The sequence below is a fragment of the Podarcis erhardii genome, assembly GCF_964252035.2.
Source record: "Podarcis erhardii genome assembly, chromosome: 1".
In the NCBI taxonomy this organism is placed as follows: domain Eukaryota; kingdom Metazoa; phylum Chordata; class Lepidosauria; order Squamata; family Lacertidae; genus Podarcis; species Podarcis erhardii.
Genome location: NC_138497.1, coordinates 78,096,906 through 78,122,548, shown reverse-complemented (window position 1 = coordinate 78,122,548; position 25,643 = coordinate 78,096,906). Strand labels below are relative to the sequence as shown.

The following is a 25,643-nucleotide window of genomic DNA, read 5'->3' as shown; positions in this document are numbered from 1 at the left end:
ATAACACGTTCCTTTTTCAGCTGTTAATGGCAGCTCACATATCTAAACCTTTAATTTTGCCTTACTTATTGATTTATGCATAAATAATTCAAGAAAGTAAAGCAACTTCCATACCAACATAAGAAGAGTCCTTTTGGAGGAGACCAAAGGCCCACCTGGCCTGGCATCCTGTTCTCACAGTGGCTAAGTAGATGACTATGGGAAGCCTACAAGAAGGACTTGAGTGCAACAGAGTTTTTCACTTACGCTTCCAAGCAACTGATATTCAGAGGAATACCACCTCTTGATATTGGAGGTGGTATACAACCATCAAAACTAGTAGCCATTGAAAGCCTTGTCATCCATGAATCTGGCTAGCCTCCTTTTAAAGCTGTCCGAATTGTCAGCCATTACTACATTTTGTGCTAGCAAATTCCGTAATTTTCCCCTGCACTTTTTTTAAAATGTGAAGAAGTCCTTCCTTTTGTCTGTCCTAATTTTCTAACATTCAAGTCCCCCATCGATTTCTCACCCAAGCAGGCTACAGAGCCTGGTTGCTCTCATTTCAAGGATTCAAAAACTCACTTGAACCTGAAGAGTGCTAGGGCATGTATGGCTCGTTTTCCGTGTTTCATTTGAAGTCAGACCGTTGTGCTTTCTTTGAGTTTGCATTGTGCAGAAGTTAATTGCCTTGATTCAGAAGAAGTTTAAAAAGGCGCCTGCCTTTTAAGGCAGATAAAACAAAGGTGAGAGCCTTTGCCAGAGCTGTCTGGCTCTGCTTTTCCAGCACACGACAACATCTTGTTGCAGGTGCTTCTCCCCCCCCCCCCCACTCCATTAATCTCACAGAGTCTAGTCCTGTTTTTGCTGAGATATTGATCCTTAGAAAAAGCTGTGATCATAAGCCTTTACCCAGTATAACTTAGGAAGGAAAGGTAACTGACTGACAATAGTCTGTTGTGCATGTAAGTGGTCTTTATTTATATACCCCTGTATCATAAAAAATATACCACAGCAGTTTATTACTATATAAAACCAAACCATAGTATAAAATCATAAAAAGTTAAAAAAGCAAAAGCAAAATAATTAAAAGCAAGCATCAGCAGACCATTGTGGGCGTTGTACTCTTAATTGTCTGTATATGCCTGGCAAAATAGAAAAATTGTCAGCAGACATTTAATAGTTGGCATGGAAGGTGCTCACTGAATCTCTTTTGGCAGAGTGTTCCACAGGACTGGGCTGGTGACACTAAAGGCTCAGTTTTTAGTCATCATCAAATGAGAACAACCAGAGAGCCTCCTGCTTGTGGGATTTAATGGAATTCTCCATGTACACTAATTTATATGTGCATGAGAATCTGGTCCATGAATACCTGGGCCCTCTTTGACAGTGTACCTTGATTCTTACTGTAACTGCATATCTGGGAGAGGTTCACATACATTCCTTCATCCAACTAGATTTTATTAATACAGACTGGGTTGGTATATTGTAATTGACTACTGTAATTCGCTCTATGCGGGGCTGCCTTTGAAGCTGTCCCAGAAACTCCAGCGGGTACAGAATGCTGCAGCGAGGCTCCTCATGGGGTCTCTGCCATGGGAGCATATTCACCCAGTGCTTTTCAAGCTGCACTGGCTCCCGGTGGAGTACAGGGTCAGATTTAAGGTGCTGCTTTTGACCTTTAAAGCCCTTCACGGCCTAGGACCCTCGTACCTACGGGACCGCCTCTCCCGGTATGCCCCACGGAGAGCCTCAAGGTCCATAAATAGCAACACCCTAGTGGTCCCGGGCCCTAAGGAAGTTAGATTGGCTTCAACCAGAGCCAGGGCCCTTTCAACTCTGGCCCCGGCCTGGTGGAACGCTCTGTCTCCTGAGACCAGGGCCCTGCAGGATCTGATTTCTTTCCACAGGGCCTGTAAGACAGAGTTGTTCTGCCTGGCCTTTGGCTTGGAGCCAATTTGATTCCCCTCTCTCTCTCTCTCTCTCTCTCTCTCTCTCTCTTCTTTTTTTCTTTTCCTTCTCCTCCTGCGATGAGGCTACATTTTAATATTTTAATGTTCCATTATTTTAATGTTGTATTTTATTTTTGTTTTTAAGTTGTAATCATTCATCTTGTTTTTATTATTGTTTGTAAGCCGCTCTGAGCCCGGCCTTGGCTGGGGAGGGTAGGGTATAAATAAAAAATTATTATTATTATTATTATTATTATTATTATTATTATTATATTCTTCTAGGATCAGATGAGAGGTTGTATGCACCAGGGATGGGGAAGCTGTCACCGTCCAGGTGCTGGACTACAGTTGCCACCAACCTCAGCCAGCCAATAGTCAAGAGATGATTGGAGTCCAACAACATTTGGTGGGCCATAGGTCATCCATAGAATAATATCATATAGGACCATCTTTCCATTAAACGACTGGACGTTTCTTAGCAGGACCCCTAAGGCTGAGAGAACTGCAACTAAGTATTCAAAGTTATTGCTTCCTCACCCCAATCACCACCTGCTTGTTACTACTAATATGGTGGCTGCTCCTTCCTAGCTCTATAATCCTTTCACATTCCCTCCTAAGCACATTCATGGTCTTCAAGATAAATAAGTTCCCAGGATAAAACACAATGGGGAATTCAGGATAGAATGCAAATAACATAGCCTCTGGCCTTCTTACTGTTCTGCTTTGGTGGTGATCTCCCCAGCAGCCGCCCATTAAAAAGACTTGATCCTGGAAGACTTGCTATGGCATTTCTAACTTTCCCCAAAGCTCTGATGTGCCACTTGTTTGTACCATTGCCAGAGGTAATCTGGACCTCCCAGCAGCAATTATGGGAAGCTAAGGGAGATGTCAGGAAAAATAGTCCTCCCCATAGGCCCCAGGTGTCTTGGTAGCTACACTGGTCTTTCAGACTGCTTCTTGGTCTAAAACCTTCTCCTCTGCTGTCAAGTTCACCATACTAACTTTAGTATACTATCTGGGAAAAGCTGTGTCATGCCACAGACTAAGAGCCTTTTAAAAGGTAAAGGTACCCCTGCCCGTACGGGCCAGTCTTGACAGACTCTAGGGTTGTGCGCTCATCTCACTCTAGAGGCCAGGAGCCAGCGCTGTCCGCAGACACTTCCGGGTCACATGGCCAGCGTGACGAAGCTGCTTTTTATGAAGAGCCTTTTAGCTTGTGCCAATGACTTGGGCCTCTGTCTGGTGTTTTGGTTTGTTTCCAGCAAAGTCTATGTGCTTGTGGAATGACTTCCACACATGCAGTGGAACTTTCCCTCCAACTTTCCCTCCCCCTGCCCACCTCAGATCTGCCCTGGAGGATCGGGGAGACACCCCCCAGCAGATGTGAGGGTGTGTAGGGTGGAGGAGAGTTTTGTTGTATGAGTAGAAGTTGCTCCATTAGTGCAAAATCTTCATTGGATACAACCCCACCCCCAGCAGCATCCTATCTCTGGTGTTGACCTGTTGTTGTTACTTAGCTAAAAATAAGTCTAATGATCAATATATTCCTATTCTCTTTGTTTGAAGCTTACATGCAAAACTGAAAGGGAGGATGCTGATAACTAGAATTGTAGGCTGAGCATCCTTCATGTGTATTGCACTGCCCACAACACACACATTGATATGCACACCGAGGGAATCATTATTGTCTCTGGCCAAGTGTTATGAGCTGAGTTCCCCACCCCAGACAACTTGTGAGTATGCCTTGAGAATTCACCCATTGTTTGTGTATCTTTGATAAAAGCAGATTGATTTTAGAAACCAAAAAGGAATTGTATATTAAGATGCAATGGTCTTGTGGAGTTATCAAAATTGTTAAGGCGCTTGAATACATGAAAAGCAGAAATTTGGTATGCACATCATCTGAGACAGCCTGATTACTAGAAAAGTCTGAAAAATAGGATGTTTTTATGCTTCTCACTCAAAATATTCCAGCAATGGGCAAGTCGAACCACATGGAGTAGAGAAGCATGCAATTTCCCCTTCATTCACTTCAACAATCCTTGGATTGTGGGAGGGGGTATTTCAAGTGGCAGGCAGGAGTGACTCTGTAGAATAAAAGCCTGTATATTCTAGCATCGTATACGGCACTGTTCTTATTTCTATATGTCGGGAGTCTATTTCCCTAGAAACCAAGTGAAAAAGGAAGAATGAAGTCTTCATTAAGGCAACATTCATCCAAGGAAAAATATAAAGCTAATGCTTTGAAAAGGGGGGAGGGAGTCTTTCCTTCCTCTCTCCCCATCCAAACTCAGTTTCTTCTTTGTGGCCCTACCCTATTACTTAATTCCCTTTTTGGAACCATTTAAATTCCTCCTTCTCTTCTGAGTGAAGGAGTTTTTATATTCAAGAATCTTTCCTTTGTCATAACCAATATTCTTTTGCTTTGTAACGCTAACCTTCTTGGTTAACTCTCCAGGCAATATTTTTCTTTCTGTCATTTACTGAAGCTGCATGCTTGATTGTTCTGTATATCTTCCTTATCTGTACACATTTCCCCAAAGCTGATTTCTCCTAGTTTTGCGTTTTATGGCCAGATCTTATTCATGACTGGTGCTTACCTCCCCGCCCCCCCTTCACATTTAAGAAGAAAAGTTAAGGTCTAGATAAAGAGGCGTGTGTTTTAAGGATTAAGTGAAGAAAATGCTAGGGCCAATCTCTCTCCTCCCCCCCCCCCGTTTCCCCCCTTCTAAAACTGATAAATGCTGGTTCAGATAAATGCCTGCACAATACATTGGTGAAGCGATAATGTTTTTTCCTTCTTCTTTAAAAAAAATGAATACACCAAATGCTTTGGGGAAAATCTGTTCAAAGGAAACATAAATCTTTAATTGCTGTTCAATTACTAACAGATCCTTCTCCTGAGATGCTCTATAAGAGGAGCCTATTACACTCATTACGTGTGTGTGTGTGTGTGTGTGTGTGTGTGTACACAGAAGCAATAGCTTCGTGCATAACACATCCTTTGCAGGAAGAAGAGCCAAACTGAATCACTGGCAGAGCTGCCCGTACTGGGCAAGGTATACCATTGGGTTGACTCTGTATCAGACAGCCTCATACATTCATGTCATAATCAGGAAAATGTATCTTTGTGAAAACCTAAAGGACTAGTTCCCTAATGTACGTTTGAAGAACATAAAGCTGAAAAGGAGACATTAGGGTTTCTGTCTCTTAATATCGCCCGTGGCACCCAGTTAGTGAATTGACTCAAGCTCTGCTGCTTTCTTCTACTAGTTGAGGATCTGGCCCAGTACTTTGGAGAGTATCAGCTTCAAAGGAAGACACAGAAATTGTCAGCTGCATTTTTCATTTCTCCATCTAGCCCAGCAGCTGAGAAAGAAACATCCCACTTCTGTGGTCGCATTGGCCTTATGTGTTGTTCACGCCAGCAGACCTTAATGAAGCTCTTGCCGTGGATTGGAATTCAGTCTCCTCCTAGGTTGACGGATGTATTGATCATCCAAGTGAGGGGGAAGTACTGTGGGAGAGACCACAGTTGGGGGAAATGCAGAAAATGTGCAAATTTAGGCAATGTATATTAAGAATCACTATTCATTTCCTTTAAAAGTACAGAGGAAGAGGGGAGATTTCTAAGCTACAACTTTTGAATACTTCTGTGAAGAGCAGGAGATGGGTGGAGGAGGAGAGCAGTATGCAATATGACTAGCAAAATAATCTCCATGAACAAATTCCATTTAAATGTAAATTACCTAAAGTGATGGTTTTGGAAGCATAGTCTAGAAAAGCAGAATCATTTCCCCCCTGTCCCCACCACACCCCCATTCAAATATGTGATTCAGGCATCTGCACGTAGCTAAAAATGACTTCCCAAGCTCTCCACCACCTACTATGAAGTTCTTAGTGGTGGGCTCCTCCAGGCTGTTCCCCTGAAGCAATGCCTGCAGGTGCTGACAGCTGAGATGTGAGCTTCCGTTGCCACAGCCCTGTTGGTGCCAATTAGAATCCTGATGACTGGCACATACCATCTTGGCAGTGCGCTCTGCTTTCTGTTTGGGCGACCAGCTGTATGGAGCCCCTCTCATCCCCTGCAACCTTCCCCGGTTCTCTAAACCTCGCCAAAAACAGCGTAGGGAGATAAGGAAATAGTCATATTTCCTGAAATCCCTTTTCTGTGTGAAGCACAGAATTAGCTTCCCTCAGAGTGTCTAATGAAATATATTAAGAGTGTATGCCCCTGCCCTGAAACCTGGTCTTAGAGTGCATTCAGTTGCAGAGAATAGTGCATTAGTTTTCTTTACTATAATGCTAGCGCTTCTGTTCCATTTTCTAATGTTCCTGAAGTGCCTGTTGCATTACTGAACTGTGGCTTTTTGAAAGATACACCAGCATGTCATGCTAAATTTCACTCACACCAGTGGGCTTGATGTGACGCAACAGTTGAACACCATTGGACAGCATCACTACTCTCCGCACATGTGTGCTTCTGTTTCCCCATAATTCACCCATGAAAAGGGAAGGAAAGAACTGTGTGCTGGTGTACCACCCCAAATTTCATCACTTTACACCCCACAATTTTCTGGATTAATGTGGTTGCAGATGGATTTTTTTCTGGAAGCAATTAATACAGAAACAAATGTTAAATTTCAGATATATTCTGGTAGATTTATGGAAGTGGCTTTGATGTCACATGAAGGCCCAGATATAATGCCGAAATTAACAGTTAGAGAAATGGAATAAGTTACTGTGTGAATGCAGCCTCCAATGCCACCAGTGATGCTTACTAAAAACATGGCTGGTTCCTTATTCTATTTGGGTGAATACTAGCAGAGTTTGACAGTCTGGTTGCATAGGGATCTGGTCCAAGTTATTAGTTTTCCCAAACTACTATCTGAAGTTGTGAAATACATATTCCCTTGGCTATTTTCTTAGCGGTCACAGCTGGCTTGCCTTGCTGGCATATGGAACTTAGTGGAGTTATTGTGTCTAAAGATGCATACATGTATGTACATGACCCCAATATGTTGGTGATTGTGCCTTATTCCTTTCTCCAAGTCCCATTTAGTTCAGCATTTGGTTCTCCCAGTGGCCAACCAGGTGCCTGTAGGAAGCCCATAAGCAGCACCTGAGTGCATCAGTTTCTCTATCCACTTGTGATTCTCAGTAACTGGTATGCAGAGATATCTTGCCTCTGACAGTGTAGGTAGATCATAGCCATGGGTAGAGCATAGCCATAATTTATTAATGATACGCACAGTTTGGTACATAATAGCAAGATATTGCAAGGAATTATTTGTCATCTATGTGGTGAGTTTCCTTTGTGTATATATGCTGATTACTCTCTGTACATTTTTCACCTTGTCTAAGTTTCTCCAAAACTTTCCTGGAGAAAAAAAGCTGACACCTTATTGCTCTTTAGAGACTTGAAAATAAGACCTTGCATAATCAGGGCTGCCTCTAACATTAGGTAGGGTAAGGTGGCTGTCTGGGAGTGGTGGTGAGGTGTTGGGAGAATCAAGTTGTTTGTGCCACCTGCACTTCTTAAGCTAACTTGTTTCCTTCAGGGGCAGAGGAGCACACTGCTGAAGAGACAGTGTTGAAGGAAGAGTCGACCACCAGTCTGATTATCATCAGCACATGAATGGGGCATGGCACAGCATCTTGTCTTTTGCCTTGGGCAGCAAAGTGCCTTGGGCTGACTCTGAGAGCTGAAACGGTTAAATTAGTTGACATATAAGATTTTTGAATTGGAGGTGGTGGCTCATTGTAAGGAAAATGGCAGTAACCATGTTACAACTGAAAAAGGGCAACTACTAAACCTGCCCACTATAGGTTGTGTGAAGGTACGTAAGCTGGTCCACCATGAAGGACCTCCTTAGTCTTGCAATAAGAAGGGTGTTTGTGTTGCAGCTTGTTGACTTGGGGCAGATTGAAGGCATGCTGGAGAATATTAAGCATGCTTTGTTTAACAAGGCATCCTTTTTTAAACTGTCAGACCCAAAAAGACAGGAAAAGAGAAACCTTCAAGAAATTACCGTATTTTTCGCTCCATAAGACGCACCTAGTTTTTAGAGGGGGAATGCAAGAAAAAAAAATTCTTTAAAGGGAGCGCTGAGCTGAGCCTGTATGCATCCCAGGCTCTGCTCAGAGCTCCCTTTCATGAGCCGTGCAGAGCGTGTGTGCGGCGCTTGCAGGCTTTTCCCTGAGGAGGGAGAAAGGCAGCCCGTCATTGATGGGCTGCCCTTCTCCCTCCTGGGGGAAAAGCCCCCAAGAGCTGCACACACACTCCGCGTGGCTCTTTAAAGGGAGCGCGGCTCTTGGGGTTTTCCCTGAGAGGTGGGGGAAGGGACTGAGGGGCTGCCCTCTGTCCCTTCCCCCACCTCCCAGAAAAGCCACGTACCATTCTTTTCAGGAAAACCTTTAGGAGATTTTGACTGTCAGAGATACTTCTATAATGGGCTTTATACAGATAACTTGATGGTCCGAGGAACCCCTTAACAATGTTCATTTGCAGAGACTAAATGTGCCTGCTTAGTGTTACAATGACATTGTTGCTGCCATTTATCGTTATGTTTCTCAGTATGTTCTTGATACATACAAAGATAAAGGATTATGGCTGGAAAGTTGTGAAAATCCTTGGCATTGCTTGATGGAATTTCATACTCAGAATTATGCTCTTATTGTGCAAGTAACTTGTTTTTTCTCATAGCTTTGACGCTCACATTCCTCCTTTGTCTCTACATACTCTGGAAGCAGAACTTCTCAATGTCATGAGCTAAGAGCCTTACCATAGGCTGTGTGTTTTGGAAGTACACATTATCGTGTCTCCAGAGATAAAACAAATATCTGGGGTCTAAGTCCTGTAATAGCCTCAAATCGCCCCAGGCATGAAAAGCCCTGGTCCTTGATCAAGTTCTCTGATGGCATTCTCCCACTCAGTGGGTCTTGGTCTTGGGAAGTTATAGTTCCATCTGATATATTCTAGTAATATTCCTGCTCATGGTATCCCATTGGTGATAACAAGGGATAGTGGTATATTGATGTGCTTCATTATAGGAGAAATGCCAGAGGTAGTAGAATGGCAGAGATGCTTGTGCTTTCTTTTCTAAAGTTTACTTTCAGATTGGGAGAAAACATAGGTAACTGCAGTGGGAGATAGCCCCAGAAGCTAAGGAGTGTGTGGAAACTGATTTAAACTTAGAAGGATTGACTGCAGCCTTGGTAGCTTCTCTAGACTGGTAGTCAAGTGGGAGGAAATTATTCTTGGTTGATTTTTAATCATCTTCACTGCTGATGTGCATGGTGTAGCAGAACAGCAAAACCTGTCAGGTTTTCACGGGGCCATCTTCCCTGGAAAAAGAAAATCAAGAGTTTATTATGACCAGTGGTTGCAATTTGTTCACGACTTTCCCCTCAGGGTCCCATGGGCTCTACCTGGCCCTCCAGTCCTGCCCTGTTTGAGTATCTGAATGAGATCTTGTGTGCGGTGTCCTTGTATAGTTACGAAACCCCATAGTGTGTAGGGTATAGTATGCTATTAAATCAGTATATCACCACAGCTGGAGGAGAATAGGATTATTAAAACTGGATCTGGACAAAATCAAGATAATGATGGTTGCCAGGTTTTGTGGACATTGTGGGGTTTAGACTTCACTGACCACAAAAGAAAGCCCCGAGTCTAGGTTTATCATGTTCCCACAGGTGCCAAGCATCTTACCCACCAAGGGTGGACATTATGCTGGTTTCCAGCTTGCACTGAATTAACACCATTTTTCTTGTATGAAAGCTCTGTGTTTGTTGCTGATTATAGAACCCTGAATTCCTTAAAGGTCACTTATTTCTTCACCCCACACTGTGATCATCAAGGCTGACATAATGCCATCTTAACAATGCCATCTATGCAATTATAAATTCCCAAGGTGTGTACAAAGTCATCATGTGGCTACTTCTTTGTTATGGTGCACCTTTCTCCGAAACATCTCCAGGAAATGGTTCTTAAGCTTATATTTCAAATGGCATTTTGGTTTGAGTAAAACAGCACTGGGCAATTCTTTCAATTGACATAATCTTTCACTTAGTATTTTAATCTTTCTCCAATTTTTAGTGCTGGTATTACGTGCTTTGTGCATTTTAGCTGCGGAAATAAATTAATGCATCAGTATCGCCAGCCCTCTGATAATTTTATATAGCTGGTGACAATAAACGTAAATTAGATACATTGAAGTTTAATAAATTGAATAATACATTTATGATTAAGATTTAGTATGTTGAATAATTTATCCTTCAGTGACACCGGCAGCTTCTAGCTTTGGAAAGGAGTTTGAACTTCTGTCCAATCGAAACAGAGCTTTATGACTTCTTATGGCACATCAGTCATTGCAAATGATTATGCAAAAGGCTGCAAATAAATATTTTCAGAGTATATTTTCTTCATGCGGCAGTGATTTTAGCAAAATGATAAATCGCCTTAAACTGGAAAGTGAACTGTGTCTCAGTGTCAAGATGGATTATAATCTTAAAGGTGACCTGAAGATAAAGTGTGTTGGTCTTATGCCTTTCTTCTCACATCTTGTGTTGCATAAACATAGTCTACGAATTTATTTCCCTTTTACATTAGAAATTTCAATCATTCCACATCTCCAAAGCTCTAGTTCAAGGAAAAGGAAAATCTGCACATGTTTCAGGACTGAGTCACATATTCCTGAAAAGTGGATTTCAATCATATTTCTTTGGTCATCCCACAAGTCCCTCAGCTGTTACTGGAGAAGGGCACTTAGGGTACCCCCCCGTACATGGGGGTTACCTTCCAAGTCCTTGCGTGCATAAGTGAAAATTGCATAAGTGGGTAGCACCCTCAAAAAAGCCTTTCCAGCTATCTCTCCTGCTCTGTCTCCAGTCCAGACCAAAATATCTAGAGCTGAAGTTCTGGGGATGGCTGGAGGCTGGAGCACATGCGGGAAAGTGGCTGCTGCTGCGCTACTTTGTGCACTAGCTGTTAGGCAGGGGAGACTAAGCAGCCTAAACAAAGCCCCTCTGTGCCTCTGGTCTCTCTGGGGCTTCCTCTGCCCTCACGGATGTCCTCTTCGAGTAGCAGGGAAGGTCTCCAGCATGTGCTCTCTGTCTATGTTTATTTCCTGGCCCATGTTTATATATGGCACCTGTGAGTTGATGGCACATAAGTGGGGGCTGCCTGTACTGGTTTTTTCAAAGCAGAGTTGTTGATGAGAGAGCATAATTACTTTTTAGTGTACACACTCAATTATTTCATCCCACTGCTGCTTCTGGTCAAATTGGTTTGTAGGGTTTGTTTAAGACTACAAACACTTGCAAACACCCCTTTACTGGAATGATAATGGAATGAGTGCCCTGTTAGTAATGTTGCAATGGAAGTGCATTGAACACTTGACAAGACGAGAGGAAGTGCTGTGACTGGAGGTTAGTGGTGTGTAATTATAAATTAGACTGGATTGATGTTTCTGCTCTGAAACTATAAACTGAAGGAGTGAGGAGTCTTCAGAATAATATTAATGATGATGATAATAAAAATTTTAAACCGCTAAAAATCAGTTCACAAAATGGCGTGGCTGTGGGGATTTCTGTTTCTAGTCACTAAGGGCAATGGGAATGGTTGGGGTTCACCTATGAAGTGATAGTTCACCTATGAAGGAAAGTTACAAAGTCTGGGGTCTCTTAGTTTAGAAAAAAAGGCAAGTAAGCAGTGATTGTGACAGAGGTGGATATGCATGGTGCAAAGAAAGTGAACAAGGAGCAGTTTTTCTCCCTTTCTTGTGATCCTGAACTTCTGGGTCATTCAATGAAGTTGAGCGGTGGAAGGTTCAAGACTGACAAAAGGAAAAACTTCTTCCCGTGGCGCATAGCTCAACAGGATGATGTAATGGTTAGCATCCTGGATAGCTTAAAAGCAGGATTAGACAAATCCTGGAGGATGAGGCTATCAACAAATATTGGTCATGGTGGTTGTATGCTGGCCACTGTGGGAACAGAATGATGAACTAGATGGACCCTTGGTCTGATTCAGCACGGATGTTCTTATGAAATCATTATCCAGTGTTAATGGACTAAAATCCATTAATGGCAGTGATAATAGCAACAGGTGTGCTATCTGATGGAAGAACTACACTTTTTTTGTTAGTAACAAAATACAGTAGTAATATGAATGCTAGGAAAGTTGCATGGCCTACAACTGAAACACTACCAGATCCCAAAGAAAAAAGGGATAACAAATGCACATTTTATGGCATGCTTAGGGTCTTGAGGCCACTTTTGCTGTGGAAGGGGGGACTTTCTCATCTTTTCCAAATTGCACCTGTTGGGCTACAAATACCAATGCTTGAGATAATGGTTTCTCTCTCAGGTTGAAAATATCATACCTCACAAGCTTGTTGCTTTAGGTTGTATAAACATCGTGAATACTTGTACATTTGCAGCAGGGTCTTATCTGCACTTTTCATGTGTTCTAAGACTCTTAAGGCAGGTTTGGGGGCACATAAATGACAGCTACATCCCAAAAGAGCCCCCAGAAAGAGAATGAGGGCCTGAAATTGTCTTCCTGCTCTTGCCAGATAGTGAGCCAGTTTTCAATGTGTGTCTCTTCACCGCCACACCCAAACCAACCCTCTCTCCCTATCCCTGTTTCTGCTCAAAAAGGAAGTTGCTTGCATCTTGCATAAGCTGAAATGCATTCACTGGTCTTCCTGTGTATTTTTCCAAAATGAAATTTCCTAATGGATTTCAGCTTTTGGCCATCTCTGGTCACAAGCTTCTCATCCACTAGGGCAAATGAAGGCCCTCAGTTTCATTGCTGCCTGCCTTTCATCTAAGCCTCCTATGCCAAGCTATTGTGTTGTACTACCCTGTTATCTCCACCTTTCCCTCTGTTGCTGCTGATACAGTCTACTAAATACAGCCCAGGTGAGTAACAAATTGTCTTATGTGACTATATTTACCTAAAAATGTGCAGAAGAGAAGAAGTTCCGTTCTCACTGCCCTGGTTAGCCATTCCAGTTTCCCTGCATTATGCATATACGGGTCAGTCTCCTTTCGTGTATTGCTTACAAAGGGTTTTGTCACATTCTCATTATTTTTCGAAAAGTTCCTGTTAAAATGAATGGTAACTGGATCAGATCCAAAATCAGTGCCTGCAGGTGTATTGTTATCACATGAATGGACCCACAGTGTAGGTATTTGAGGCCCTCTAGTGTCTTGACAGTGTTAGATCCATCATTTGCTAGGAAAGATGATTATTCAGCTTCAGAAATGGATTGCCTGCCCTGTCCAGCAGTCTAGAGCAGGTGACAATATTACAGAGATGCTGCTGCTCCCATTGCTTAATCAGTGGCAAGCCATTATCATGATGATGAAATTATTTCATGGACTGGGGTTAGTTGCCCTTGCTTCTGATCATATGTGTGTTTGCATGAGTATGTCCTTAAAGTCCGAAGTAAATCATCAGAGGATACACAGCAAAGTATGTGTCTCTTCTTTCATAGTTCAGTAATGAAGGATAAGAGTGTGTTCGATGTGGGAAATGGCTTCAGCTCCGTCTGGAAGTATTAATATATACAAATGATCTTTAATTTCTGCGGCAGAACGCCTGATGGGGAAAACTGTAATACCTTTGGCAAGTGTGAAGTGCACACTTTTATGGAAAGTGAACATTAAAAAGCAATATTGTAAACACTGTATATAACTTTGCTTATATGTCAAGGCAGAACGAGCTGGAAGAGAAAACTGGCATTTAATAGATGCCTGAAATTTGGAGGAATTAAAAACGCATACATTTGGTAATGCCCATCTGTTACTTTATTTTGCTAAACTTATTCATATGATTTAGTATGCAACTTGGAGGGCAAGATATATATTTTTTGGAATGATGTATATTTTCCCTGTAGCAAATTAGGCCTTTAGGGGAAGAGGGAACAAATTCAACTGCACTTACTGCAAATATGCCTAGTGGAAGCCCAGGAAAACTGGTGGGAATGTGTGCTCCTTATTTCGTTTTCCTTTAACTCTGGCTCAGTTTTCTTCCACTTATGCACTTTTTTTGTGTTCTGGAAATTTAGCACTGGAAAATTTATAGGTGTATCTTGCACATCTTTAAACCCCTGGCTGCCGTCCCTTCTTTTGTGAAAGTGGCAACATAACATTCTGCATTTCAATTCAGTGCTTTGCCTTTAAAACAGAGGCAAATTGGTTAGCAATTATGTCTGTAATTTGACAACTTAGTGCTTTAAGCATATTTATGGATGTGTTTGAAATCGCAAAATACGTCATTTGCGACATGAAGCTGTTCTGAGGAAAAGATTGAGTTCCCCAGACAGCATTATGGATTTGGGTGTGTCCAGTTCTCCCCTTACATTATAGCTCCCATCATGGTGCATACCAAATGCATTTCAGACTTACTGTTTTGAGGGATACATTCCAGCATGGTCTTTTTTTCCAATGAAACCCCATCCTTTGCAGAGGATTCTGGGGCATATTCTAGCCCAATCACAGTTAAATGTAAGGGGCACTGTTGGAGCTCATGTTTCCTTAGGTGAATTAATAGTGTATCTACCAGAGATCTAGCATTTATTCTCAGTGCTCCCCCGCCCCGATTCTTTTTCTACAAGTAAGTTTCTTTCCCTCTCATTCTCATACATTTGCCATATTCATTATATCATGACTACCTTTCCTCATTGCTATAGGGAATAGTGATTAAATGGTTAATGCTTGAGGCTGACAACTAGGATAGGGGAGTCTACGGGTTTGTCTGCACCATAGTTTACTGTGTGTTCTCAGCTGCTTACATTCCCATTAATTTGCATAGTCCTCAAACAACACCAGTCTTGATGCTTTTCCCTTGTAAATTTGGGTTTACCCAATACAGCGATGATCTAATAAGCTGGGGACAATCTGGCTCCAAACTGCTTCACTTGTGGTCACAGACTATTTGTTTCAGTATTTTGCCGTAAGGTGGATCAATGGTCACTTTCTGCTACTCCCATTTTCTTGCCTAATGCTTTCCATGCGTTCATTTCTTAGCAGGTGGCAAAAAGAGTACAATGAAAGCCCCTTTTCAACAGAACCCATCAAAATGACTCACTGCTCTGACTTCAGAAGCAGATTATAAGAAAAACAGTTGTAATCTTTTGTATTGTTAACCTGTTTTGGGCTGTAAAACTTAACAGGGCTTTCCTCATTTAGCTATTTGCTTGAAATATTTTCAGCCCACCCTTCTTCACAAGGGACCCCAGGGTGGGGTGCAGTAGCTCCATTTGAAAAATAATAACCATCAGCACAATGATAATTAGCACTCTTGCATCTGCTTGCAAGACAGGATTTTAGGTAGCTCTGAATTTCACAGGTTCCTTTTTATCTGAGAGGTATTGTAGCTCTGAATGCAGTGGTGTGTCCCTGCCTTAAGAAGTTAAACAACTATTACACCGGCAAATAGCCCCTTTGGGGGCAAAGCACTAGAAAGGGTGGCAACAGTCCAGGTTCAGGCTTGCTTGGAGGCAACTTGGATATGTTCTAGTCTGGCTTCAGGGCTGGTCATGCCACTGAACCTGCCTTAGTAGCCATGGTTGATGACAGTTGTTGGGAGAAAGATAGGTGGAATGTGTCCCTGCTTGTTCCCCTTCATTGACTGGCAGTTTTCAGTACCATGATATCCTCTCATGGAGGTGGGGGTTGGGAACCCTGTGCTTCAGTGGCTCTGCTCTTACCTCCAGGGCCATTTCCAGAAAGTAGTTATTGGAGGCTGAGCACCATGGGAGTTGTCCTGTTGTGCTCAGCAGGGTTTCATCTTGTTCACTAAAGCAGCGGGTGGCGGCGGCAGTGTAAGTTACCAACATCTGAAAAGAACTGTGATTTTTTTGCTGGCTGGCAAAAAATATTGTTATGAGAAAGTGACCCTCCAAAATTAATAATTTGGAAATGAGTCATTAGGTGCAGACCAGTACTCTAGCAGTTTTTACTTCTGGGTATAGATAGTCCTATAGTCCTTTAAATATCTCCAAAAGACATCTCTGCTGATCATGTAATCCTGGATCATGATCTTTTGGTAATACAGTATACAAATACTGTAGTCAAAAGTTATTTGCTTAACCCATCAATCACCTAAATGGCCACACCTGACCTTAGTACACCACTGACAATGGCGCACTCCTGATTTCTCTTTGGGAAGGGGCAAAAGTTTGTGTCGCCACCCCTTCCTCCAGGTGTATTGTTATCCCTTCCAGCCAGTGATGCTGTTTTCCCTGGTGGTGTTCTGATATGTTATTTTACCTGGTGCGATCTGCGTGCTGCGATCGGTGGTATGTTTTTAGCAGCGCAAGACTCCCTAAAAAAGCTCAACAGTTTGGAGGGCATTTTTTCCAAAGTATTATTTATTTTATTTTTCAGAGGACAAGCCTTATATTCCCATAGCTCCCAGCATCCCATTTATAGGTCTCTATAAGGGTGACTAGCCAAGAGACATACATCACCAGTTCTCATGAGCTTCTCATCTCAGCCCTGCTAAATATGTTGTGTGAATCATCAGAAGCACACATTCCAATTTGATGTGTTGCCACAAGCCTTTTTAATGTCTGTTGATCCAGCAGGGTGCCAGATCACGATCATTTTGCATGTGATAAATGAATCAAATTGCTATATGCATGTTGCAGACTGGGCTAGGCGGGGAAATAAAACTGGCTTCTCACACAGTGTTTTTGTGAAGCAGGACATTAGGTATTCCAGACTCATAGCTACACTTCTTGCTTATGTTGAAATGCAGTAGAATAGTAGAATCAAGTTTTGTTACACATCTTCTTGGCCCTTTGGCTATGACCGGCTTCTTCTTCTAGCTGTGCTGAAATGCTCCTTTCCCCTTCCCTCATGAAAGAGGTTTCCATTTTTCTGCCTCTTTCTTAGGGCATTTTAAAAATTCTTTAGAACCTTGGTGGACTTGGTTGAGCTTACTTTATTGCTGTGAGATGGCCATGGGTGGTGTGCGTGTTTCCTTTCCATTAAACATTTGTCCAGAATTCTTCAGCCTCCACCAGCTGCCTGCACTTTCTGATCTGAAAAAGGTTCATGGGACTTGCATGGCAATGTTTCCCCCTTATGCTTTAATTTCAGTATGGGAAGCCAGGGAGGCCGGCTTGCAAGTGCTTGAGTTCTTTAAGGGTAAAAATATGGTACTTAAAAAAAAAAAAAAAACAGCAGTCAAACGAACAGCTGTCAGGTGCATAGTAGGCAGACCCTCCTAAGCTTGCAGAATAGCCCAGCTGAAGGCATCATGGCATTTTCAGGAACTGCAGGCACCCAGGAAGACAGCAAAGTACAGACCGCCAAAAGGATGATTTGTGCAGTAAAATAAAGAAACACCTCTTGGGCATCTTGAAAGCAAGTACAAACAACCTCTGCACCTCAGTGATGAGAATGTCACTGAGGATATTTGCAGAGGATGCTGGAATAGGTTGACCTTGGTCTGTTTCAGCAAAGCACTTCTCATTATGATAAGCAAGAGTACATGGTCGGGGCAGCTTAACACAGTTAAAGTAGGCTTAAGTGGAGATCCTGAATATGTACTCTTGTTTTGGGATTTTTAAACATGTTGTGTTTGTTTCATTTTTAAGTAGGTCTGCTTCAGAAGTGTAAGTCAGTTCTTGCCATCCTATTCTATTTCTGAGTCCTTCTGTTACTTCACTAATGCACACAATCATGTTGGCCTGGAATGACCTTATAAGTTTCATCTCTTTCCCTTGTGCAAAAATGTTATGGCAAGATTTTTCCTCAAAGGGTCCACAGTGGAAAGTTATGATGATGAAGACAAACCAAAGTGCAGTAAGAACAATTGCCACTAGTTGTCGCTCAATTACCATTTAAAAGATGGAATACCTTTTAGCAAAGAATTGCACTGCAGCTGCTTTTGCGGGGGGGGGGGGGGGGAGCAGCTTTTCATGTTCAGCTGCTGTTGAATCTTGATTGTGGGGTTTACACAGATTGCTAAATGTGTAGGAAACTCTTTTTCTCTTTCAGATACTTTTCTTAGCCAGAAATATGTTCTCTCTCTCTCTCATCTCTCTGTGTGTCAACATTATCAGGCTTCCTTTTTAACTTTTAATGTATTTGGCCTGGATAAAAGTAAAGGTAAAGGGACCCCTGACCATTAGGTCCAGTTGTGGCTGACTCTGGGTTGCGGCACTCATCTCGCTTTATTGGCCGAGGGAGCCGGTGTACAGCTTCCGGGTCATGTGGCCAGCATGACTAAGCCGCTTCTGGCGAACCAGAGCAGCGCACGGAAACGCCGTTTACCTTCCCGTCGGAGTGGTACCTACTGATCTACTTGCACTTTGACGTGCTTTCGAACTGCTAGGTTGGCAGGAGCAGGGACCAAGCAACGGGAGCTCACCCCGTCATGGGGATTCGAACCGCTGACCTTCTGATTGGCAAGTCCTAGGCTCTCTGGTTTAACCCACAGCGCCACCCGCTTCCATTTGGCCTGGATACGAAGACATTAATTGGAGGAAATGAATGAATACATGGTGGAAATATTACATTAGAGGAAGGGCCATAACTCAGTGGCTGAGCATCAGGTTCAATCCCAGACGTCTTCGGGTGGAACTAGAAATGTCCCCAGGCTGAAACCCAGAGAGCCATTGCCTGTCAACATTGACAGTGCTGAACTGGATGGACCAGTGGTCTGACTCTGTGTAAGGCAGTTTCCAATATTCCCAATGCTGAGAGAACAAACACAAAAGTAGTGAAACATATGGGTCAAGTGATGACAGACAGACAGACAGAGCAAGACTTTTAAGATAATTCTGCTCCAAGTGGAAGGCAGCTTGACTTAAGCAAATAGGTTTGGGTGGTAAATCTGTTAAGATAAACGTAATAGGATGCTAGTCAAACTGTTGTGTCCTCAAAGACTTAGTGAATGTTTGTAAAGCCTACCAACCCAGCAAGCTGCTACAACAGATCTTTAAAAAAGGCATCGAGCTTATGAACACTGAAGCCTTGAGGAAGACGTCATCACTTAAATGCAGATGATGGAGTACCCTATGTGCTCATCTTAATGGATGCTGTTGCTGCTTCCTGAGCACCTGGTGGGGGTGGGGGTGGGAGATCAGTATAGATTGTCACCTTACATTATTAGTATTTATGCCATGAATTGCCTAAATTTTCTTTGCAGCCCTTGATTGCGCTTGGTGCTCTGAAATTATCGAGTCAGAGGCAGTTTTCATTTAAACCACGGAAGCCAAAATTACAGGAAAAATGCAAAATGTGGCCTCTATATTTGTGTGTCTGTATGTGCTGCTGTAGACCATTGCTTCTTATAGCATCTGCTAATGCTGGGATCCATTGTGCTGGTTCTCCCTGGGAGGAAATAAATAAATCTGCAGACAAGGAAACTAGCTTGAAGCCTTGGTGTGCTTGTTAAGGTGTGAATCTAATGGGACTGCTGGAAGTTCAAAACATCTGGAGGGTTCAAGATTGGTGAAGGCTGGGTAAGCTTGTAACCAGAGTAGACTAAAACAAGGAGACTTGGCTTCAGATCTCGACTCAGCCATGAACCCTACCTGTGGCTTATCATACTATCTTAGCCTAATCTTTGCTAAGATAGGTTGTGATGAAAAAAATGAGAGGAAGACCTATACTGTGTACACTGGCCTGAGCTTCTTTGGATAAAGGCAAGATTGAAATGAAATAAACCAATAAATAGAAGGGAAAACTGAGCAAGACAAGCAGGGCAGAGACAAAGTGAAGCAGATAAGAGAAAATGTGATGGGTATGTATGTGCATCTGTGGAGTATGTGGGAAGATCAGTCTATTCTGTAAGCAGCAAAATGGAAACCCTGTGGCTGCTTTATCAGCACAAAGGGCTGAGCTGGCACAGCAAGTGGTTACAGGGCTAAGCAGAGATTATAAAGCCAATTTGAACTAATTCTGGTATAAGGGGATACTGTGTAAGAGTCTTGTTTCCTACATACGAGGTTCCAGCATTTGTGTGTTGTTGTTGTTGTTGTAAGTACATTGGTTTGTTGATTATACAAAGATGTCTCTAGGTGACTTTCTTACACAGTAAAGAAGCAACCAAGTTGTACAATAAAACAAGTCCAACAGGGGCAAGTGCCTGGTATTTTGTTTGTTTGTTTCCCTCTTTTTCTTTTGCATGCAGCAGTTGGTATAAGATAGGTCGGGTGGCCCAGTCGAAAAGTCCTTACTCCTGATGGTGCTCCACACAGCTATAACAACAACAATTTATTATTTATACCCTTCCCATCTGGCTGGGTTTCCCCAGCCACTCTGGGTGGCTCCCTACAGAATATTAAAAACACAATAAAACAAAATACAAACTATACAATAAAACAGAAGAAACTTTCTGTTTTTAAAAAGTTACATTTATACTAAAATGAAACTAATCCTCAGCCCGAACTAAACGTTTATCCCACCCCCAACAGAGAAAGAAGAAATAAAACAATCAAAATTTAAAAGGCCACAGATTAAAAACTATTTAAAAACATTTAAAAACATTTTTTACATTTGCCCCAGTTTCTTCCAGTCAGTCTGGGCTCTTCAGGACTCCCAGGAGTCTTTTATGCTGAGCAGAGTGAGTCTGGTCTCCGCCCCATAGGCCAGGTGGAAAGGGCCTTGCAGACTCACAGCAGGGCAATGTCCTTCCAGTCTCCCAGGAGTCTCCATGATGTTAGAAAGGTTCTTAATGCAGACCCAGGCCCATAGAAGTGCAGACCTTGTTCTTTTGCCATTGTTGGCTGGGCCTTGCATTGCAGCATGCAGGGTAAGTAGCCTTTACACATTAAGGTAGTTTAGAGATTTTTTTGGGGTGGTGGTGCGGGGATTAGCTGCATGAGGGAGTTGTCAGATTGAAATCCCAAAGTCTGCCTAGCTCTAGACCTGTTGTGGGTCCAGGATTTGGCATTTGTCAGCTCCCATCTCTGCCCTTTGGTTTTAGAGGTGCAGCGGCTAACTGCCAGAATCTAATGGTTCTGGTGCCTTTTATCTAGCTGAATTCCAGGCAAAGTCTGTGGGATACATTTCTGCGTACTGTCGCTTGCTTGGTTTGGAGGCATATCAGTTTGTCACATCAGATATGGAAAAGGTGGGGCACTGAGGCAGATGGCTCTGCCTGGTTCTTGTAGAAGGACTGCCTTTCATATTACTGTGAGAAAATGTGTGCTTACACAGCTACGTACTTGGAAGAATTTGTCTGAAAACCAATCCAAGTGGAGCTTTTCGTTCTGCTTTCGTTGTGGATTGCTTTGTGCTAAAAAATGTATCCTCCTCCACTCATAAATCTGTCACACCATTCCTTTGTTTGCTTTCACTGATGGCAGTTTTTATTCCGCTGCATACAGTTTACTGCATGGTTTTTGCAGTTTTAGATGAAAAACAGAATGAAAAGTCCCAACAGAAAATTAAAAGTGCATAAAACCCTAAAATGACTTTTTAAAAAAGAAAAAAATCTAGTGGCTCTGACTCTTGTCTCTAAATGATCCACACTTAATTAAATCTTAATATTTTTAAAGAGCTTGTTCCGTGAGGGATTTTAAACTCCAAGTAGTATCTGCTGTTCTGCCAGAGCACAGCCTTACTGTGTGTGAGTGAATGTTTGCAGTAATGTTTTCTGTTGATAACAGTTGTACTTAGCCCGCTACTGCTGATACTGTCACCGGAAGTGCTTTTTATGTTGCTTCCTGAGTTTTCTGGATGTTGATGCTAAATTAAACAGATGTGCCTGTATCTCTGTAGAGGTGTACATCTTACTGATTACAGTTTCTTAATTTTTGAAATTGTAGTGTTACTTAAAGAGTTATGACCCTTATATACCATATTTTTCCATGTATAACATGCCCCCTATTGGGGGGGACTCAAAATTAAGAAAATGGATGGAGATTGCCCCATGTATAAGACTACCCCCCTTTTTTAACATTATTTTTTAGTGGAAAAACCCCATGTCTTATACACGGAAAAGTACAGTACTTGGTTGTGGGGTGTTAGGGAAGGGTAAGTACTTCTGGTGGGAGACATGCCGTGCTCCTTCTGGTGTAGTTTATCCACCTATGGTCTTCACCCTGTTCTCAGCTCTTACCTGTGGCTCCTAAAAGCTGTCAGCATGTGACAGCGGCCACACCCCAGCAACGGCTTTAACTGGCTGGCCAATGGGTCTCACACACTCGGTGAGTTAGGGACTTTCCCTGCATGCAAAGACAGGCTCCAGCAGATTGGGCTGACGAGACCAATTATGGGTCCAACGGTCAAGAAGGTGGTTTCTGCACGTGCTGTAGAGGGAAGTGGGGGGGGGTGATGCTGCTCATCAACCTGTGAAGGCTGCCCATTGTCAGGCATGGAGAGTCCCATATAGGAGAAGGAAAACTGATCCTAAACATCTGCTGCCTTGCAGGATATCTATGGGAGAAGAAAAGTCTAAGGAGTAAACCCTACCTCAGCCTGGAGTTGAGTCCCTAAGACCAGGGGAGCCAACTTGGGCCCCAGGTTATAGGTGCCCAGTACGCATGATGTCATGACGCGGGATAAAATCATGATGTCATGCATGATCCCTGGCCTTGGAACCTGACTTCTGGTGGCACCAGGAGGTTCTGAGACCTCGGAAAGCATCTCCCAGGTCTTGTGAGACCTCAGAAGTTGCGTTGGGGGCCCTGTAGTGTGGGTACTGAGCACCCACAACAATTTTTTTGTGGGTGCTCCGGAATCCAGAGCCCCCTATGGTTGGCACCCCTGCCTAAAATGGTTTGATGGCGTTTTGTATGCATTCTTCCGGCAACTTCTGTAGCCAAGCTGGTGCCAAAGGTATTGTTATGCTTTGCTTTGGACCACATCAGTGAGGCCGAGAAGGGAGTCTTGGCATCTGGCTAGCCCAGGACTTCCATACAGGCTTGCATCTGGGAAGGTCACTTAGGTGCTTTTAACGCAGTGGTTTTACTTGACCCTTAGAGGTGCAGTCCATTGTATCTTGAGACAGACAGATGCCAACAAGATACTTGGTTGTTTCTCTTGGTTTAGATTAAAACAGTGGTTTTAGATCCTTAAAAACGCTTGTCGTTCAGTGAAGATAACCTTGTGCCTGTCATATTGAGTAGCATATTTACCAGCCAGTAACCTTTTTCATTCCCATGTATGAGGATAAGCACTTCCCAGCACAAAACAGTGGTTGTACCTGTTTACCAGGAACAGTGTCACACAGCCTTAAATAAGAAACAAAGCCACTGTGTCTCAACTAAGTGTCTGTGCACCCCATGCAGATATACCCCATTAACTGAGCTATTATGATCTTGCAGGTTTTATAACCTTCTGTCAGATGAGTTTAGAACTGAAGAAGCAAGAACAAATTTATATTGACACTATGGTTGCTTCCAAGTTCCAGGCAACTTATTTAATAAGCATTCATACTGAGGAAGACAATAGAAACTGCAGGAAAATAATGAAGAGTCATAGAGAAATCTACCTGTCTGAGCCCCTGCCTTTACATTGTCTAAGCAGGTATGATGTCACTGGGACCTGCACAAACATATCATTATTGCCTTGATATTCTATAGTTTAATTACCCAAGAACAGGGGTCTGCACTGCACACTCTTTCCCTTCCCCTCACATCATGCTCAAGAGTTAGCACCTCGTTCCTGGTGTCTTTAAACAATAGTTTCCTTTGCCATCTGAAACAGGGAACTGTGTTGTAATGTTGTTTTACTAACCAAGATATACAGAGCCATGGTTTGATCATGTGGTGTGTCAGATGAAGGGCTCTTGGTACTTTCTAGTAGGGTTTTTTTTTTTTTTTTTTTTGGCATTTTGTGTTGTATGTGGAATAACAACAGAGGATTTACACTAGTGCAGGATTTTAATTTTTTTACAGGCATTCTGTTGTTTTCCATCCTTTCTCCCAACCCCTCATGCTTAAAAAGTCAAAAGCCATTTCATCCTTCTAGTATGAGGCAGTAAGGGAGCCGCTGTCGGGTGATTTTCCCTCTAGCTTTACATTCTCTGTGCTAAAATGTAAAAATTTTGCCAGTTCCTTCCTTCTTTGCAGCTAAAGTAATTATATCTATATATTACACACCCACCCCAGCTCTCTAATTAAGGGCCAATCAGATTAGCAGGGGTGAAAAGAAAAAACAGTTAATCATGTGGAAACCAGCAGGAGGAGCCTTAAAGAAAAAGAAGAAGGGGAAATAGTGATAAGAAATAGCCCCACCTGCGGAGTTTCTCTACTCTTCCATTCATCATTCCTTTTAGAAGTATTTTTTTTTTTCTGTAGTAGGAGAAAGCATGTGATAACTGATGGGGGAGAAAACAGTTTGATTACACAAGAATGTCAGTACCATTCCCCCCCCCCCAAGCAAAATGTGGGTGAATGAGGCATGGCGATTTCATACAAAATACCTCATCTGGAAGAACCTACAGTTTCAGATCCTGGTTAGTACTCTGACATTAAATCACAGTTCCCCATTTCAGATGTAACGGGAAATTGCCCTTTAAAGACAACAGAATTAGAACACGGAAGGCAGCACTTGAAAAGAAGGGAGAAGAGGGAGAATGTGGGCATGATTCTGATTCTCAGCTTAATATACTATTAAGCTTTATTAACTTTGTCTGGAACTCTGAATCCAATTTCCACCTGCTTTCTAGTTTAAGTGTTCTCTCTCTCTCTCTCTCTCTCTCTCTCTCTGTGTGTGTGTGTGTGTGTATGAGAGAGTTGTTTCATAAACTCTTCTTCTCCCACACCTTTGGTTTTCTTTTTAATCATTCTGTTAAGGAAAACACACTTTCTTGAGAAGCTCATCAAGCCCCCATAAATACTGTGCATCTCAACATTTACCCTCAGGAATTAGCAATTGATTGATCGTCTCTCATAATTATGTTTTCAGCCATCTGAAGCCACAATAAATTATTTGGAGTCTATGGTTGGAGTTATTTAAAGTAGCTGTGTTTAACAACACCAGGCCTTTGGGAACTGTGCTGATTAAGAGAGGAGTGCCAGATGTCTCAGGTATACTAGGTATCAAGGAGGGATTAATTAATATTTTGAATAAATATGTAATTTTCTCTACACAAGTCTCAGGCTGTGCCTAACAGAAATGTTAGAATCCATTGCCAACATTCTTGACAGGAAAACCCGCCAAATAAAAAATTACTTTTTTTCTTTTGCACTTTGCAATCATGTAGGTGGAATGGACCCACCAAGGGCACTCTAACCTCCTAGACTTTTCTTTGAGGCGATTTTGTCTCTGGAAATCAGGTTACATTCTCCATTCTCCAAGCTCTGAATAACAACAATTAATAATACTTTACATTTTATATAGCTCTTCAGAATACACACATGCACATTGCATACAGTTTCTGCTTTTTAATTTTTACCAGGATCACATTGTGGTGAAGGATGGGTTGGCTTAGTGCTATGTATGAACTGGTCCATGGAAATAGAAAGATACGGGTGTTGTGACGTGGGGTTTGTGATTTCAGCTCTCTTGACATAATATGCTGGAGACAGTTCTCTAGTAACACTTCTTTATTAAAGCAACAAGACTGAAACCTGAGGAGGGGAGAGCTACATTTATAGGGACAGGGAACTAGCTAGAAAGGATACATTTTGGAGGGAACAATATCAGGCAATCACAGTCCTGCCTTTTGGAGGGAACCAATAAGACAGAGGATCCAAATACAGCAGCTTAAATGAACCAATAGTAGCTGTA

General features: G+C 42.5%; 1 protein-coding gene across 7 annotated transcripts in view; it reads left to right on the top strand.

The window, feature by feature from the left end:
- TSPAN4 (tetraspanin 4) overlaps positions 1-25,643 on the top strand; it is a 524,393-nt gene that overhangs the window by 112,642 nt on the left and 386,108 nt on the right. The gene's annotated exons all lie outside the window — the stretch shown is intronic.